Source organism: Megalobrama amblycephala, linkage group LG6 (assembly GCF_018812025.1).
Source record: "Megalobrama amblycephala isolate DHTTF-2021 linkage group LG6, ASM1881202v1, whole genome shotgun sequence".
Lineage (NCBI taxonomy): Eukaryota > Metazoa > Chordata > Actinopteri > Cypriniformes > Xenocyprididae > Megalobrama > Megalobrama amblycephala.
Window position 1 is genome coordinate 15,418,326 of NC_063049.1, and position 18,372 is coordinate 15,436,697.

At 40.8% G+C, this 18,372-nt stretch overlaps 1 long non-coding RNA gene across 1 annotated transcript; it reads left to right on the forward strand.

Annotated features, from left to right (window-relative positions):
• Positions 1-13,032: 13,032 nt before the first annotated feature.
• On the forward strand, positions 13,033-13,756 carry LOC125269509. Its single transcript, XR_007185130.1, has 3 exons — positions 13,033-13,159; positions 13,369-13,420; positions 13,542-13,756. It is a non-coding gene; the product is annotated as an uncharacterized LOC125269509 (long non-coding RNA).
• The last annotated feature ends 4,616 nt before the right edge of the window (positions 13,757-18,372 follow it).

The window sequence follows — 18,372 nt, forward strand, 5'->3', positions numbered from 1 at the left end:
CGCCACCATATGGTCCTCCGCGAGATGGATAGCCGACTCCAGCGAAGTGGGGCGGTGGCACTGGACCCACTCGGCCGTTCTTTTTGGAAGCCGAGTGATATATTGTTCCAGTACCACTCGGTCGATGATCATCTCCACGTCGCTTCCGTCGGCCAGCAACCATTTGTGGCAGGAGTCCCGGACCTGTTGGTCCATCACGAAGGGTCCGCTGGATGATGGCCCTCTTCAGGTCGTCGAAGACCAGGAGATTCTGCAACGGAAGCTGCTGTGCCGCTACCTGGGACTCCCCGGAGAGCAGTGGGACCAGGCGCATCGGCCACTGGTCCCGCAGCCACCCATAGACTTCCGCCGACTTCTCAAAAAGATCTAGGAATGCCTCCGGGTCGTCCTCAGGCCCCATCTTGTTGAGTGGGAGATGGGCGGGCACAGCTCGTTGGACCATGGCTTCCGGCCGAACCTCCCGGTCCATCCAGCTCCGGAACCTTTCGCGGTCTTCCTGCTGGGCTAGGAGGACGGCCTGGAACCGCCTCTCCTGGTCTTGTCGCAGGTCCAGCAGGGCCTGGTGTTGATCATGTTGCATGACCGCGAGGGATGTAATCATCTCCGCAAATGGTGGCATCGGAGGACATCTTTCCTCCCGGGTTTTGGCACCATTGTAACAAAGTTTGTAATGTAGGAGGAAAGATGACAGGGTCGGCTTTGACTACTGGTTGCTTTTATTCAATTCAAAATAAGAGGTGTGCAGACAGGCACAAAACAGTCAAAAATCAACATCAAGTCACTCCAAATAAACACAACAGAAATCCAGGAGTGTGGCAGCCAGTAGTCCCTCTCTCTCTCGCTCACTCCTGCTTCTCCTGGCATTTTATACTCTCTCCACGCCAATTACTGAAACAAGAGACAGGTGTTTGTTATTTGCGCTTAATCCACTCACTCACCACGCCTCCTGCCTCTCTCTCTCGCTGCAGAATTCGCTGAATCACGCCCCCCTTGCCACAGACATTGTTTTGTTTTTTCTAGTGAACATTTATAAAAGCTACTTAAATGCCCTAATTGAACTAAGGCCTAATCCTAGCTTAGTCTAAGCCCTGTCTGTGAAACCAGGCCCATGTTGCTTAAAGCCCTTTGAAGCTGCACTAAAACTGTAATTTTGACCTTCAACAGGGGGGTCCATTGAAGTCCACTATAAGGAGAATAATCCTGGAATGTTTTCATCAAAAACCTTAATTTCTTTTCGACTGAAGAAAGAAAGACATGAACATCTTGGATGACATGGGGGTGAGTAAATTATCAGGAAATTTTTATTAGAAACATCACAATTACACTGTGTCGTCTGTTACATATGAACTACTGAACAGATATTTAGAAGTTTAGTTTGAAGTGCAAAGTATTAAAAATCAACATGTGTAAATAAAGCTCTGTAGTGTGATGTAGTGTGTCCCATCAGGTAACCAAAAGTTCTATGCACACCTGAGGTCTTTACACCCACTTGAACACTTGGGCTAAATACAGGAAATACATTAAGTGAGTAGAGTGTAAAGAGTGGTCAAGTGGTCAAGTGTAAAGACCACAAGTGTGTGTACTGGGTCAGACCCACAGTTTCAAAAATCAAAGAGAAACAAAGCATCATCAAGCTCCAAACAATGCACAGACTGAAGGCCAGAGTGGGTCATTGTATATGAGTGGAGCAGAGTGAAACAGGTTTCCCCTCTCAAAACACTGTGTGCAAACAACAAATGTTGGAAAGATACACTCACTGCATGCCATAATACTACCAAAAAATACAGAAATCTTAGATGGACAAAAAGTGTGCAAATACAGTTAATTACATCTGGGACATCACCAGACCTCTTAAATGGACAAATAGACCATTTACGAGTTCACACTTACATATAATTAAGGCAATGCGTATTTGTCATGCTGTCAAGGGGGAGGGATCCAAGCTCGGAATTTTGCCCCAAACCCAGAGTTCTCCCCCCAGTTGAGATAGGAATAGTTAGGACAACAAGTGAGGAGATGGGGTGGAGGAAGGATGCTGATAAACTATCAACGATCAGAGGTAAGTCTGCTGTATATATTCCTGTTATCGTTAATTGAGTTGATTAACTTAATGCACTCCTCTCATTGTCACAAAGGTCAACAACACCATCATTCCACTCATCAGCACAAGATCACCATGCTCCACCCACCCACGATCGATCTAATTCCCTGCACCTGCACACTCTCATCAACGCAGCCTATATCAACCATCTGTCCCTTTACTTCAGTGTCGGGTCAAGTCTATGACAAGCTCATAAGACCCCTTACCTGCAAACTTACCGGAGTACTTACCTGTGGAATACTGACCTGTGGAATACTGACCTGTCTTCTGTCATCTGTCTGCTGTTATCTGTTCTCCATCATCTGCCCCTGATGACGTGACTAAAGAAAACAATCTGAATGTCCATGAAAACTAACACAAACTGAACATAACTGTGACATAACACCCCCTCCGAGTAGGCGTGACCTCTTGCCATAAGAAGAACAAAAACAGGGAGAGCTGATGTTAGGAGATCCCAGGGCTGATGGGCCTGAGTGACAATGCTGGTCTGGAGACCAAGGTGAGGGTGCAGTGACGAGAGCTTGAGGTGTAACTTGAGCATTCAAGGACTGAGGAGGAGCCAGTGCGACAGAGGACCCAGGTGGAGCCGCTGGGAGGATGGAGCCTACTGGAGCCAAAGGGGTGGAAAGCCAGAGCGCTGTGAATGTCTTGTAAGCCCGCAGTGCAGGCATGGTGACGGATGGCCGAGGTGAAGCCGGTGGGAAAAGGCAGTCTGGTGGAGCCGAGGGTGGGAGGAGCCAAGGTGGAGGTGTAAGAGGGAAGTTAGGAGGGATCAAAGATGATAATTCACTGTCATTAAGCTGGGCTGAACCAGCAGCGATGAAGGCACAGATGATAATACAGATGATTCAGGTTAGGGAATGGTGGAAAGCAGTACATCCGAGACCCAGCCTATCATACAGTCCTCAGTCTCAAGCTCCACCAAGACTCCCACTGTTACAATGGTTGCCGGCTCACACCCCTGGTCAGACTCACTTTTGGGGCATCAGCTCCAGGGCAATGGTTGGCGCTGTCATCACAGGCTGCTCACTTATGCTAAGCGGATGCTCTCAGACATCATCGCAGGCGGCTTGATGGCAGGTGTTCAAAAACTGTGTGACACATAAAAGACATGTTTTACCAGTCAATTTCTTACATTTTTTTTTTATGTATAATAGAGTTGTATTTGGTTTACATGTTTTTTGTTGTGAATTCTCTCCTTTTAAGTTTAAAGTTCGTTATGTGTGTGACGTTTTAAGTTTTGACTTAACGTAGTGCAGTTTTCTTGCGTGTATGAGCTCAGCATATCTGCCTATTCACTATCACTCCAGCGGAGCAGTCAGATCGCACACTCTCACTAAAGTGCAGCATTCATGCGCAAGAGAAAGTTAATGACAAGTAAGTTTTAATTCAGTGTATATTGTAATTAATGCAGATCGTTACACTGTATTGCAGCAGTATTAGATTTAGTTCATTATGTTCTTTATGCTTCGCGATCTTTCTGAATGTAATTTGATCCTGTTTAACGAGCGGATTTGTGCCGCTAGCATCGCGGCTAGTATCAGTAATGTTTATTAAAGTTGTTTGCTCCAAGTTTAACATTTCTCAGTTAGATCATATCATCCTGTGGTCGCTATTATTACTGCCTGTATTACTCATTACCCTATATAATTCATATTTTGGGGGTTTTGTAATCTTTATTACACTGCAGCTTAATATTGCTGACTCATGCTGATATTACTGTCATATTTATATATCAGTTCTTTATGTAAGTTGTTTATCATTCAGTTTGTAATCTGTTAAATTGTTGATTATATTTAGAAAATGAATATTTATTTCTGTTATTTTAGTTATTTCAGAAAACTACCTCAAGTACACTTCTTTGTGTATATGGTCACTCTTGTGCAATAAACAGTTCAAATCTATCTGATGACTCCGACTCCCTGACCAGAGTTCTGCAGCGGTCAATAACATATACACCAGCTTTCATTGGGGAAATCCCCAACATTGGTCCTTCGAGCCGGAGCTATTGACTACTGTAGTGATGTCATCGGAAGAGCAAGCCACCTCTCTACCTCATGCTGAGATGTCAGACAGGCCCTCACGGCAGCGCCGCACACCCAAGCATCTGGAGGAGTATCATCTTGACTATGGCCATCACCGACCTGCACTTTCCTCCCCACCTACAGCAGAGGTGCCAGCGGAGCAGAGAGGAGCAGCAGCCGCAGTGAGCCCCACTAGTCAGTCACGACCAGTCTCCAGCCAGGGTGAGCACCCAGACACAAGCTCCACGGACTTGTTAAGCATGAGTTCACTGAGAAAAATCTTGAAGTCCATTTCTGATAAGGAACTGAAACAGTATGAGAAACGACAGCGTCGACGCAAAGAGCTGATGGAACATATTACATCGTTCCTGAGAGAAGAGGACGAGGAGGAGGATCAAAGTGGAAAGCCTGCCACAACACCACCAAGGTCTCCTTCAGTAATTTCTTCACCTCCGCATTCCTCATGTCATTCTACCCCTTCATCACAGTCACCTGATATTGAGCTGCATGCCAAGAGACATGCGAGTGCCACACAGCTGAATGCTAGTACACCTGCTGCAGCGGCCGAGCACTTCGAACCCGGTTTCGTACCAATACAGCCAGTCACTTCACTCCCTTTGTACTCACCAATTTCATCTGGTACGTTACCTGCCACCGTGACTGTGGTCTGTGGTCGCTATTATTACTGCCTGTATTACTCATTACCCTATATAATTCATATTTTGGGGGTTTTGTAATCTTTATTACACTGCAGCTTAATATTGCTGACTCATGCTGATATTACTGTCATATTTATATATCAGTTCTTTATGTAAGTTGTTTATCATTCAGTTTGTAATCTGTTAAATTGTTGATTATATTTAGAAAATGAATATTTATTTCTGTTATTTTAGTTATTTCAGAAAACTACCTCAAGTACACTTCTTTGTGTATATGGTCACTCTTGTGCAATAAACAGTTCAAATCTATCTGATGACTCCGACTCCCTGACCAGAGTTCTGCAGTGGTCAATAACATATACACCAGCTTTCATTGGGGCAATCCCCAACATTTTTAGTCCATTTTATTACTCTTACCATTTTTAATGTGTATATGTCTTTAAGAATTTAATGGTTGGCCTGTCATTTGACCAGTCACACGACAGGAAACAGGAACTACATCTGTATAAAGAAAGCAGCAAGGCAAACAAACAAACAAACAGGAGGGGACTTGGCTCTGAACTTGAGTCTGTACCCTGAGCCTAGGTTATTGAGCACCCAATGGCTCTGGGTACACATGTGTGATGCCTGGCTGACAGTCGTCCCAACAGTCCCATGTCTACCTGCTTTGTTGGCTGCTCCTAGTGGAAGGAGTGCTGACTCCCTTGTCTCAGGTTTGCAGAGGATGTCTAGGTCAAAGTATGCTGTGAACCTTTACAGCCCTGGACAGATGAGGTTGAATGACCCCAGCCTCCATTTGCCACATACGTTAGCTCCCTTGCCATGTGTGACTGTTCCAGGGCTGTTTTTGTTTGCAGGCTAACGACTTCCCCCAGCACAAATAGAGTCACAAAACAGTTTTGTTGCTGTTTTTTTTTTAAATTTCTTCAAAAATTACAAAATTTAAAAGTTAAGACTTACCAAAAATAAGCTGCTGAACATGATGTGTGGCATGAGAGCCCCATGGCTTGTCCGACAAAGCAACAGGGTCAATTTTTGTGAAGGGTCCATTTCTACTATAAGGCAACTCTCCAGTGTTTTCATGTTTTTACTCAGGTTCGACTTTGATGGTCTGAATAGAAGAAATGAAGCGAAGAAGATTTACACGTCAAAGAAGGCAGAGATGCAGATCATATCTAACTATTACACATATGCCTAGGTTGCCAGTTAATATTTTTTTATAATAAAATAATGTTTAAATAAAATATTGTGTCCTGAATATTTTTAATATGCAGATAGCACTTTATAAATACAAAAAGGTAGTGCTATATCATGAATATAAGTCACTCCACTGCACGTCATGCCAAACAACTCCCTACAGCTGTGACAATATTCATAGTGCATAGTGTTTGGTCTAGATGCTCTCATGACAGCTAGTAAATGTAGAAAGCACTGTTCTCAGGATGTATGTGGGTACTGTCATGAACACCACACAATCAGGGCAGTTTCTGCAAGGGTTTTTTATTACAGCATACCTTTACCCACATCTTCTGTACATTCTGATGACAATATAGATAACATTATTCAGTTGTACAGTACCTGGTCTGTATTTGTGTAAATACATAATAGATAAATACTGTTTAATTTTCAGATAAAACTGTATTCATCTAACAAGAGCATATAGACAGACTAGCTTATAGTTACTTTTATAGTATACTAGTACTTCTAAAACTAAACATAGTATGCTTTTTTAGTGAGTACAACACTTTCTGAATTCTGAAAGCTATTGTTGTAACATTGTATTTGTTTTGTAATATACTTTAATATTATTATATTTGATATTATTTTATGCATATACTATTATATTATTTATTATAATTTATTATTTAACATGTAATGATGTTATGATTTTTGTAAGTCTTTTAACCTGAAAGGGCACTGAAGGCTGCAAAGAAAGGCACATGACACTTCTGCCTTGTGGTTGAGGTGTAAAACAGTTTCCAGTTAACTTCTTAGACTAGTATAGAACAGATATAGGCCACTGCTGTGTTGTTCTTTTGTTCCATACATTATTTACATTTCTTTTTGTTTACTAGCAATCTAGTGAATTAATTATTTTATGTTTTGTCAGTTTTGTAATCACACAAACATATAAACCAGTAATTTAGCACCAACTCTGCACCTTGCAAACATTCAATGTTAGAACACATGTAAACATAAAATGCATAATAAACAAAACACAAATTTTTACTTCAAAATTAGTTTCAACTCCATTAAACCATTCAAACTAGTTTTGCATAAAGACACTTGACTATTGACTAAAAGGCATTAGATCGACTCCACATTGCAACTTATTCAGGCCAAGATTGGTTCACCTAGACAGGAAGAAAGACAGAGTGACTAACATGCCAAGACAATCAAACACTGTTCACTCGATTCTGCATCTTGTATGAATACAATCCATTCACAGGTGTATTATTGTTCCCAACCATTTACAAATATGATCATCAGATGTGCACTTCACTTACAGTCAGCCAATCAGAACAGAGTTTATATAGAGAAATTGCTTTTCAGTGTTGTGTGCAACATGCCTCCGATCAGTGAAAGGACTATGGGTGCTTTTGATATGCAGATGCTTGTGCCTCTAGTGTTTATGTGTAAAGATCATCTTTGTCTTTTTGCACTTTCCACTTTTACTATATCTCACCTGGCTGTCACATGACAAAAGTTTATACTTGCAGAGCAGTGTTATTATAATTAGTGTACTATCATTAGTTCAGTTCAAAGCTGTTTCAGATGAGTGTTTTTGATCATGTGCAACAGTCATCCTTTCATCAGTATATAATATCTCAGTGCTAATAAAGACACTTCCTGTTTCTCTCTGTGGTTTTAGTTTAGAAGCTTAGTGATTCCAGGATGATAGGTGGCATGAATTTACAGACAGAAATTTTCCTTTTTGAAAATAGATGATATTTACTCTAGGTAATAGTTACTTCATGAACATAAGGTCTCACGTGTAGTTTCAGTCTCAGACGACATGCCCACAGACCACCCACAAGTCGGTTCACTGACTGACCCATAAATGCCAAATACTGTCTGAAAATTGCAAATTTCAGTCTGTTTGTCTGGCTTCTATGCAGTAACAGTTTGGGTGCATGTGGAAACAAAGTTGTGTTCCAATAAACACTTTTGAAGAAGAACTAATCACAGGATTTACTGAAGTTTGCCAGGTTTAGTGGCAACAAATCTTTGAAAGACATTCAGAGTTTTGTTAGAGGCACTCAGCAACTAATCTAATTATTGACAATCTGTGTATTCTGCTTTTTTCTGTTTGTGAACTATTGCTTAGTTTTAGTTTTACTAAATATTTTTTAGTTTTTGGTGCAGAATTTTCACAAAAATTCTATTAATTTCTTTGGTGTTTTCTGTGCAACTATTTGTGAAACAACACTGCTTGATGCTCCATGTCATTCTAATAATGTGATATTAACTAATTATGATAAACCTGCCCCTAAATGTTACATAAAAACAAACCAAACTGTGATTGGTCACTTTATATATCAGTCAGACGGACTCTTCCTGTGTAAGTGGGTGGTTCTTCAATAAGCTACAATGTGGGGAAAACTGTATGCTGTTAGTCAAAGATCTGGCTACTTTATACAAGAGTTATACAGAACTTTTAATTACCTATGGAATATCATATTGTACAACATGAATGTTTGTAATTCAGTTAAAAACATAACATAACATAACATAACATAACATAACATAACATAACATAACATAACATAACATGTGCTGACTTGAAAACTGTTCAGAAAATGGCATTCATAGTTATTTAAAGCAAATGTTGTATCTTTTTTATTAGCTTGTTGAAGTGTGTTAAATGATGACCTCAGTGCAGCTTATGTCAAATCACAATAGCAAGCAACACTGAATCCACCTTTAAAAAGTTACACTTTATCTTCCCTCATAAAGTGTTTAAGCAGGTAATTGATAAAACAAATGTGCAATACTAAAAATTGAAATGAAACTGTTGGACCACGCCAGCAAATTCATTGGAACATTTAAAATGATTCATTACTTCAAGATCTATTGAATCATCTTTTACTGCACTAATGATGATGTAAAGATGGTGACACATTGTGCTGTTTTAAAAGTAGGCATGAAACAATACCAGTCAACAAAAGACAGGAGACTAAATAAACAAGACTATTGCTTTTAGTAGCTTATGAATTGAACCAACAACCTTTCCGTTACAAGCCCAGATCTACATCTAATGTTCTAGTGGTTTTTGGTCTATTTGCTTCATATCTACTTCTTCTATGATGCTGCTAACCAATGCGGAAAAACGATACAACGGTCTGTGCACTTTTTTCTTTCAACTGCTTTGACCAGTGGAATTTATTCACCACATGCATCATTCACCTACAAACCTGATCGTACAGATCTTTCCATTCTCACACAAAAGATTATTTAATAAAATATCAAAGGTCATGATATATTGTACAGTCATGGCTGTTGTTAAGGGATAGTTCACCCAAAAATGAAAATTCTGTCAGTAATTACTCACCCTCATGTTGATACAACCATGTAAGTCTTTCTTTCATCTTCGGATCACAAATTAATATTTTTGTGATAAATATGAGCGGTGGAATACTCCTCCATTGGCTTTAAGGGGGCCCAAACTTGTCCGTCCAGAAAGTCAGTGAAGAAAATGTTTAAATAGTCCATGCCACTACAGTGGCTCAACCGTACGTTTCTCAAGCGACGATAATACTTTTCGTGCAAAAAAACAAACAAAAGAACGATTTTATTCAACTATTCATTTTCTCTCTGGTAGGCCTCTGACGTTAGTTCACGAGAGCTCCATGACGCATGCGCGAGAACTAAACTGACGACGGTCTTCTTCTACTACTACTTGTTACTGGCGGCTCACTCCTTAGGAGTATTACCGCCACCTAGTGTTGAAGATGAAGTGCTGGCATAGCCGGAAGCGCTAAACTTTGTTTACAAGCAGGTGAACGCGCGCGCTGTATGTAAAAACCATTATTTGTAAATATGTCGGCAGATTTTGACGTAGATGAAGACTTGAATTTTTTTAACCAACCTTACTTATTCGAACCTGAATACACAGACATTGAAATGCAAGAGATGGAAGAGGCTGCCGCTGCAACACAACCACAGTCTCAAGCTTCCGAAAGATAATTCACTGTATCATGTATTATGTTTTTTTTTTATTTAATATATAGCCATATACAAATAAAGACAAAACTAAATGAGTGTATCATGACTTTAACAATTACCACATATTGCTTCCACTTACCTTGTTGGTCTGTATAAACAAGTTGGGCACAGCTGTTGATTTCAGTAATCTTTTTTGTTGAACTGATTTGAAGTCGTCTGGAGAGAAATGTTCACTGCACAACTTCATGTGCTTGACGAAATTAATCGGTAAATTAACATCCCGTTGAACAGCCAGCAGCCATAGATTCAGTCGCTCACGATCATTTGATGGGAAATGGTGAAAGGTAAGCCGTTCATTTTGTGGCAATGTTAAGGCACCTTTACGTTTACTCGTTAGTTTTTCACGATTCGGACATCCAGGAAATGCACACTTTCTAACCATTGTAAACAATTACTTAGAGCGAGACCAAAAGCACGATCAATGTCGAATTCAATAGCTTACATACAGCGCGCGCGTTCACCTGCTTGTAAACAAAGTTTAGCGCTTCCGGCTATGCCAGCACTTCATCTTCAACACTAGGTGGCGGTAATACTCCTAAGGAGTGAGCAGCCAGTAACAAGTAGTAGTAGAAGAAGACCGTCGTCAGTTTAGTTCTCGCGCATGCGTCATGGAGCTCTCGTGAACTAACGTCAGAGGCCTACAAGAGAGAAAATGAATAGTTGAATAAAGCCGTTCTTTTGTTTGTTTTTTTCGCACGAAAAGTATTATCGTCGCTTGAGAAACGTATGGTTGAGCCACTGTAGTGGCATGGACTATTTAAACATTTTCTTCACTGACTTTCTGGACGGACAAGTTTGGGCCCCCTTAAAGCCAATGGAGGAGTATTCCACCGCTCATATTTAATCACAAAAATATTAATTTGTGATCCGAAGATGAAAGAAAGACTTACATGGTTGTATCAACATGAGGGTGAGTAATTACTGACAGAATTTTCATTTTTGGGTGAACTATCCCTTTAAGCACAAGTTAATTTTTTCATTTTCAACATTATATATAGTGACATTCTTCCACTGAACAATATAACCCCTGATACTATGTTTCTTTGCAGAAAAAACAAACTATATGAGAGCTGCACGGTGATGTGGCGAAGAGGTGTTATGCATCAGATTATCAACATCCAGAACTGGATATATCCTGTTTAAAATTAGTTTTAAACTATGGTGACCTCTGTATACTTATATCCCTTTTTCATTTTCACCCTCATTGAAGAAGTCCAGTCAAAACTGTGAACATGGTCATCCTTATAAGTGCTTTAAATGTGCTTAAAGATTTTGAAGAGTCAAGTGCTTTTGTGAAAGAAGCATAAGAATAGACAGTTGCACGTGTTTTAGCATTGGTCCGCAAATGTTTTCTATGGTACAGAGGGTCCTAGAATACAGGAAGTGTGTGGGTTATGATGAGGCTTGTCTCACAACTCATCAAAGAGACAGTTTTAATGCACACTACTGAGTTTAGTGTCTGAATATAAAGAAAATAATAGTCCTGCCATTAGTTACTTAATTCAAATTAAGTGTGTATATGAATTTTAGGTGCATTTACACCATACAGGCCAAGCATAAACGAATGATCATATTAAGATGTTATTTTCTGCCTTAGTTCATTCATGACCTCAGACACAAAACCAATTTTTACAGCACTGAACTATAAATCAGTAGAACAATAATTGTTTTTGAGACAGTACATTACCTGCATGCTGATGTGACATGTTGAATTTCATCTAAAACCTTTCAAACTGTATTTTGATATTTGTTTTTTATTTATTGTTATACATGTAGCTTTCATGATCTCATATTTCAGAATCTACATAGAATATATGTAATAGTAAAAATGTATTTGTCAAACTACAGGACCATTTTACAATAAACTAATAAAGGCATTTAAAACACAATTTTAAATACTTATATTTTATTTTTATATCATTAAAAATAATACATTTGAACAAAGTGTTGATGTTGGTAAAAAAAAAACGAAAGACTATATGCATCTTATGTCAACTACCCTTACATTTCAAATATTAATGTAAGGAATATACTATTCTGAATATTGTTGTAGATATCCCTTAGGTTGTCACAGAACAACATTAATAATCATTATTTTAAGCTGTTTCACACTGTGATCATCATGTTGCTCTCTTGAGCTAAGCGGTTCTCGGCGGTGTCCCACTCTCATGTAACCACTTCCCCTTGTTCCTGTCTGCAGACTCTCTCAGTTGATCAGAAGTGCTTGAAATGTTGAAGGGAGAGTGACAGGTTCATGTTCTACCTTCTGCTGATCATGGAGGTTTTTCAAAACCAGGATTCCTGCATCTGAATTTGTTGTGTTATCATTAGTTTACTGACCAATGCAGGTATGTTGTAACAGTTTGTTTGGTTTTGTGTTGTGTGATGTCCTCATGTCTGCTAGCGGTTACTAAGAACATGAGTACAACAGATTGTGTCTTATGAGCTTTTGCATGTGTGCATTCAAATGAAAGTTTTACTGCCTGATGTAGTTGCTGCAAAAAAAAAAAAAAAGTAACTGTAGTGATTGTGATTTTCTGTATCTTTTCATCAGATTATTCCAAATCCAATCAAGAGGCAAAGGATTCAGGCAGCCACATCAACAAAACAGTGTTTGTGGGGGAAACAGTTACACTTCACTGCAACAAAACCAAATTTGGATTACGATTTAACATGGAAAATGAACAACTCTGTTATTTTTAGGCACGGTCTCTGAACACTAACATAAACTCTGAAACAAACTTCAGCTCAAACAGGATTCACATCAACACCAGCAGTTCCAAGAGAATTAAAAATACATCAAATACAAGCATCTGATGCAGGAAACTACACCTGTTATCCAGCAGCAAATAAGATGGACATTTAACAATAACAGGTTATTTCATTACTTTAATTTGTTGGATTTGTTTTCTTTAATATAACAACTAAAGTGCATTTATTACAAAAGAAATGATAAGTATGTTTAGTGAACTAGTGATCTAGTAGAGTGCTGGTTGACTGATATCATGTGTGTTTGACTCTATTTGTGTCTGTCAGAAAACAGACCAGCGTCACCCAAACAAATGCAGCTCTGACATCATCATCGTCATCTCATGTTCTGGAGTCATTATGGTCTTTCTGATAATCACCATCACCTTCTGCATTCACAGGTGAGAGACATTAATACATGATGAACTGATGAGATTGTTTATTGATTCTAGATTTCATGTATGAAGAAGTGACTAGTGAATTTTGCCTTTTCATAAATATTAGTAAATATCTGGCACATTCACATATTTATTCCTGTATATTTATAATATCTGCTAATTTATGAGATGATAAAAAAAATGTGAGAATGTTATTTATGTTATGTTTACAGGAAATGGAAAATCAGCAAGGATTCAAGTCACAGAGAAACAGGACAGGATCTTGTGAGTTTTTTTCCCCCTCATCACATAAATAGTGTATAAGTTGTAAATGGTTTCTTTCATACAAACAATTTTTTTTTCCGTAGATCTTTTAGTAATGATTTAATTTCTCATTTCACTTTAGTCACAGGCACCGGCCAGAGGAAGGATACAGACTCAAAACAGTCAGTACTTTGAGAGATTCAACTCTGTGTATGGACAAATATGATGTTTTTTTTATTATTATTATTATTATTTTATTTTTATTTTTTTTCAGAAAAGTTTAAAATTTTACCTCAGATGTTTTTGATATTTAAGTAATAATTACCTGTGTAATCTAATAAAGTCAATTAAACAAGACCTACACAAAGGCAAGGCTGTACGTTACATTTTTTTCCACAAGGCACTAGAACAGAGCTCGAAAGTTTTGTAGCACAGGCCTCACAATTGTAGCACAAGTATAAATTATCCGAAAAGTCTTTAGTTTTATCAGATTTATAAAAGAAAAGATGCAGTACTGAGTCTTTACGAAAACAGTTGAGCTCCTGGATGCACGCCGTGGGTGTAGCCAAAGAGTCACGAGCATGCACAGCTTTTGTGTAGCAAAGCTATCAATGGTCAGCTAAACAAATGTATTTAAACACACACAATACACTATCGCATTATCCCTGGATATCTTTTGATTCATTATACGTGCGCGTTGTTTACATTATATGCACTTACCCGCCGCCTGCCAACAAAACAGACATTTGATGCAGTTTTACTCATCACCTGCGGTTCCAGCTCATAACCAGGATCTTTTACCGCTGTGACCGCTCCATCTTTCAGTTTCAAACGATCTGTAAATTCAGCGTAGAACTGGGCCTTGTTTATAAAGCCATAAGCGCCGATCCTGAGGGCTTCGATCAGCTATGGAAAAACACAAGATATTCTCCATTCATTTTAACCAATAAAAAAGGGATTGCAACTTTCAGACATGACTTTATCCTTGTTTTGATAGTTAATTTAATGTGGTTTGTATGGTTATTTTAATGACAAATGTTGAGAGCACAACTATGTAATGCGTGAGCACCAATCTCTCAGCTCCACGTAATGCTGGGTTCTTTGGTAAGCAAGGTTATCTTTCCCTCACAACCAAAAACACACTTCCTTGGTGACATTGTTGATTTCGTGGTTTAAAAACAAAGTGATAAATCTTTTTCGAGCAAGTCCTGTGCAGGGCTGCCGACGACTTCCATAACCTGAACGAAGCACGTTGATGGGCGTGCTCTTGCTCTCTCAATCTGGTTGATGAGTGTGTGTGCGCGCTCTTCCAGGAGAAGTGCCCATACAAGGAATTTCACGAAATAAAGGGCCTTACTTGAAAAAAACTTTCCAAAACGTACAAACTCTGAGGGAGTGTATTTGGCACAGAAATACTCCAACTAATTTTTTTTAAACTTTGGCCATGTTTAGCAAGAGAATCCAACTCTTTTTACAGTGTAAATAAGTCAGAATGCATGAAATAGCATTAGACATGTTTTCAGACAAACATTTTCTTTACTGAAATGGCAGACTGTAGGAATGTAACTCCTCTTGCTTATCATTTAGTCAATATTGTTAATATAGCCCAATATCACTAATCACAATCCAAACAACATCCATCCACTTTGGTTGAACACTTAAAAATATTGCTTTATTTTCCTAATCCTTAGAAAGGTCTAAAGTTTCATGATAAAATATTAAATGATTATGATAAAAGTCTGTGGTGTCATTTATTAAAGGGGACCGATTACGCAACATTTACTTTTGCATGGTGTTTGGACATAAATTTGTGTTGGCAGTGTGTGTACTCATCCAGTGATTAACGAGTTTGTTTGTCCATATAATCTTTAGGGTATTAGGTTAGCTAATTTGGCTTGCTGTCCACTGAGGAGGGGCTCGATGAAGCAGCTTCAACTCAAGCTCTGATATAGCCCCCCAGTGAATAAATATAGGATAAGATTACATAGGGCAAGGTACCTGAGATGAAGGTGGAGTTTGGGGAGGTGGAGGGATGCTGGAACAGCTGAGACTGAAGAGAGGTAAGCAGCTGCTTATATACTCTGGCTGTTGATTGGAAGATTAGATGGGCTCGCTCCTCCCTAAATTACGTCTAGGAACTTCACTAAAAATCCACCCACTTGTTTTTTTTTTTTTTTTTAATCCCCATAAATCGTAAGCAGTGTCTCAGAACAAGCCATTTCCAGATCCCTGGCAATGTGACATCACATTAGCCACAGGCCCCGCCCACGGCCGCTGACTGACAGTCCTGCATTACCACAGTATCCACCCTCAGCGAGCTGTACGCTGTCCGCTGTTCACCATTTTCTCTGCGCTCGAGCAGGTGTAGCGACAACAAAGTCTGGTAAGTAATTGAGATGTTTTGTTGTTGGATGTAAGAGTGAACATAACAGTCTTCATTTACCTACATCTGAGCGCAGTGGATTAGTTTTATTTTTAAAGGGAATGCACCATACATCTAATATACCCAGGGGTGCAGGAGACATTTTCAAAGTGGGGGGGACCAAATTGCAAGCAAAAGCCCAGATAGTAAGACCAGATTTCCAGATATCGGACCACCATCATTTATTAAACTTGCCTGACGATTAACCTCCTAAGCACTGGGACCATTTTGGGGATTTCCGCCTGGATTTGGTGTACCACAATTTAAAAGCTTCCCATACCTATATACAGTGGTCTAAATACAAAATCTAGGTGTCATTTTAAAGTTTGTTTTAGCCTGGTCGTTCACACCTCTGAGCTGCAAAAACTCTGTAAAAATGGATATGTAAAGCTCTGGAAAAGTGGGAGTGTATAGGGGGAGAAGAGGGGAGAGAACAACCAATGAAACAGACATTCAACACACTCATTATACACAATAATGAATATTAATATATGAGCACGGAGAAAATGACAACAAACTCCCAAGCACAAGGGAGAAATGCGAAAGAATATTTAATAGGTCTAATAATAGGCTACTTTGATTACGTTTACGAGCACTGCACTCAAAATCAGTCCTTTGTCTATTAGAATAATCGTGTCGTCGCGTTCAGATACACCACTGTATCAGTGTCCAGTTTGCACATATAATTCATTTGAAGAAGACTTGACGAAATATGTGTGCATAACTACACCGTGCTGGTTAATGTTTGGTGCAGAAGAATGTGTGAAATAAAAACTTTAAACACGGATACTTTATTCTGTATGAGCTATGTGCCACGTGGCTAGTGTTATTAAACTCATCGCGGAGCTCCGCGCTGAAACCGATCATATGCGTGCTCTGCGTGTATAACATAACAGTCGTATTTTTCATGTGTTCGTATTCAAATTCCAGTTCTGACCGCATTGCGAGCAAAATACAAACAACACGTGCTGCTGTGCTGTTCCAACTGCCCCTCAACAAAATGGGCCCGCAAGATGACCCGGAGGCCTTCCTGGACCTGTTTGAGAAGACAGCGGAGGTGTCAGGTTGGCCCCGGGATCAGGGGCCCATGCGACTCATCCCGCTGCTAGCGGGTGAGTCGCAGGTGGCGGCGCAGCAGCTACCCATACAGAACCTCCTGGTCTTCGACGGCCTCAAGAGGGCCATCCTGCAGCGGGTCAGCCAGACCCCAGAGCAACATTGTCAGCGCTTCCGGTCTCTGGAGCTGGGTGAGTCTGGCCGGCCCTTCGTGATGGCCCAACAGCTCCGGGACTCGTGCCGCAAATGGCTGTTGGCCGACGGAAGCGGCGTGGAGCAAGTAATCGATCGGGTGGTGCTGGAGCAATTTATCACTCGGCTACCTAAGAAGACCACAGAGTGGGTCCAGTGCCACCGGCCCACGTCGCTGGACTCAGCCATCCAACTAGCGGAGGATCACATGGTGGCGTGCCCAGGGGTCGGCGAACCCTTACCATCTGTCTCTCTCTCTCCTTCTCTTCCCCTCTCTCTCTCTAAACCTATCCCTCTTCCCAGGTCTTGTCCACCCGGCCCGCCTCGTGTTCCGCCCCGGGGGCGGGGTGGAATTGATCAAGGACAGATTTTCGGTCCCAGAGCCCCACCCAGGGGGGCGGGACTGACTGCTGCCAGGCCGGACCCCGCTCCTGTTTCTCCCCTCTCTCCGCACCAACCATTCAGCCCACTCTCTGCCACAAGAGCGGCGAGCAGGTCTGGGCCGGCCTGTTGGCGTTGTGGGGACCCGGACCATTTTGTGGACAGGTGTCCGGTTATGGAAGTGGGGACGATGATCCGGGTCCCGGACGACCCGCAGGCTGCCCCTGGTCAAGCTGGCCGGTACCAAATACCTGTGAGTATCAAGGGGGGTACCTATCAGGCTTTTGTGGACTCAGGTTGTAACCAAACCTCCGTTCATCAAAGCCTGATTTCGTCCAGGGCATTGGATACAAGCCGCATGGTTAGGGTGCGGTGTGTGCACGGGGACGTGGTGAAATATCCTATAGTGCCAGTCGTTATTCAATTTAGGGGACAAAAGCATAGTGTGGAGGTGGCAGTTAACCCGCACCTCCGGCATCCGATAATTTTGGGAACGAATTGGCCAGCGTTTAATAAATTATTGGGATGTTTGTGTTCGGATGCCTCTTGGAATAAAAATTCGCTGGGTAAGGATGTGCGAGTGCAGGTGGGACAGACTGACCAGGGACCAGCGAGTACTGCCTCAGGGGAACAGAGCGGAATCGGGAGACTGATTCTCTCAGACCGCGATGACTTTCCCCTGGAGCAGTCTCACGACGAGATGCTAAAACATGCTTTTGAAAAGGTCAGCACGATCGACAGTCAGCCTCTCCAGCCTGGACGACCATTGACTTATCCATGTTTTGCGATTATAAAAGATAGGTTGTATTGAGTGACCCAAGACACTCAGTCAAAGGGGGATACAACCCAGTTATTAGTACCAAAGAGCCGCAGGGAAATGCTTTTTCATGCGGCTCATTCTAATCCAATGGCTGGACACTTA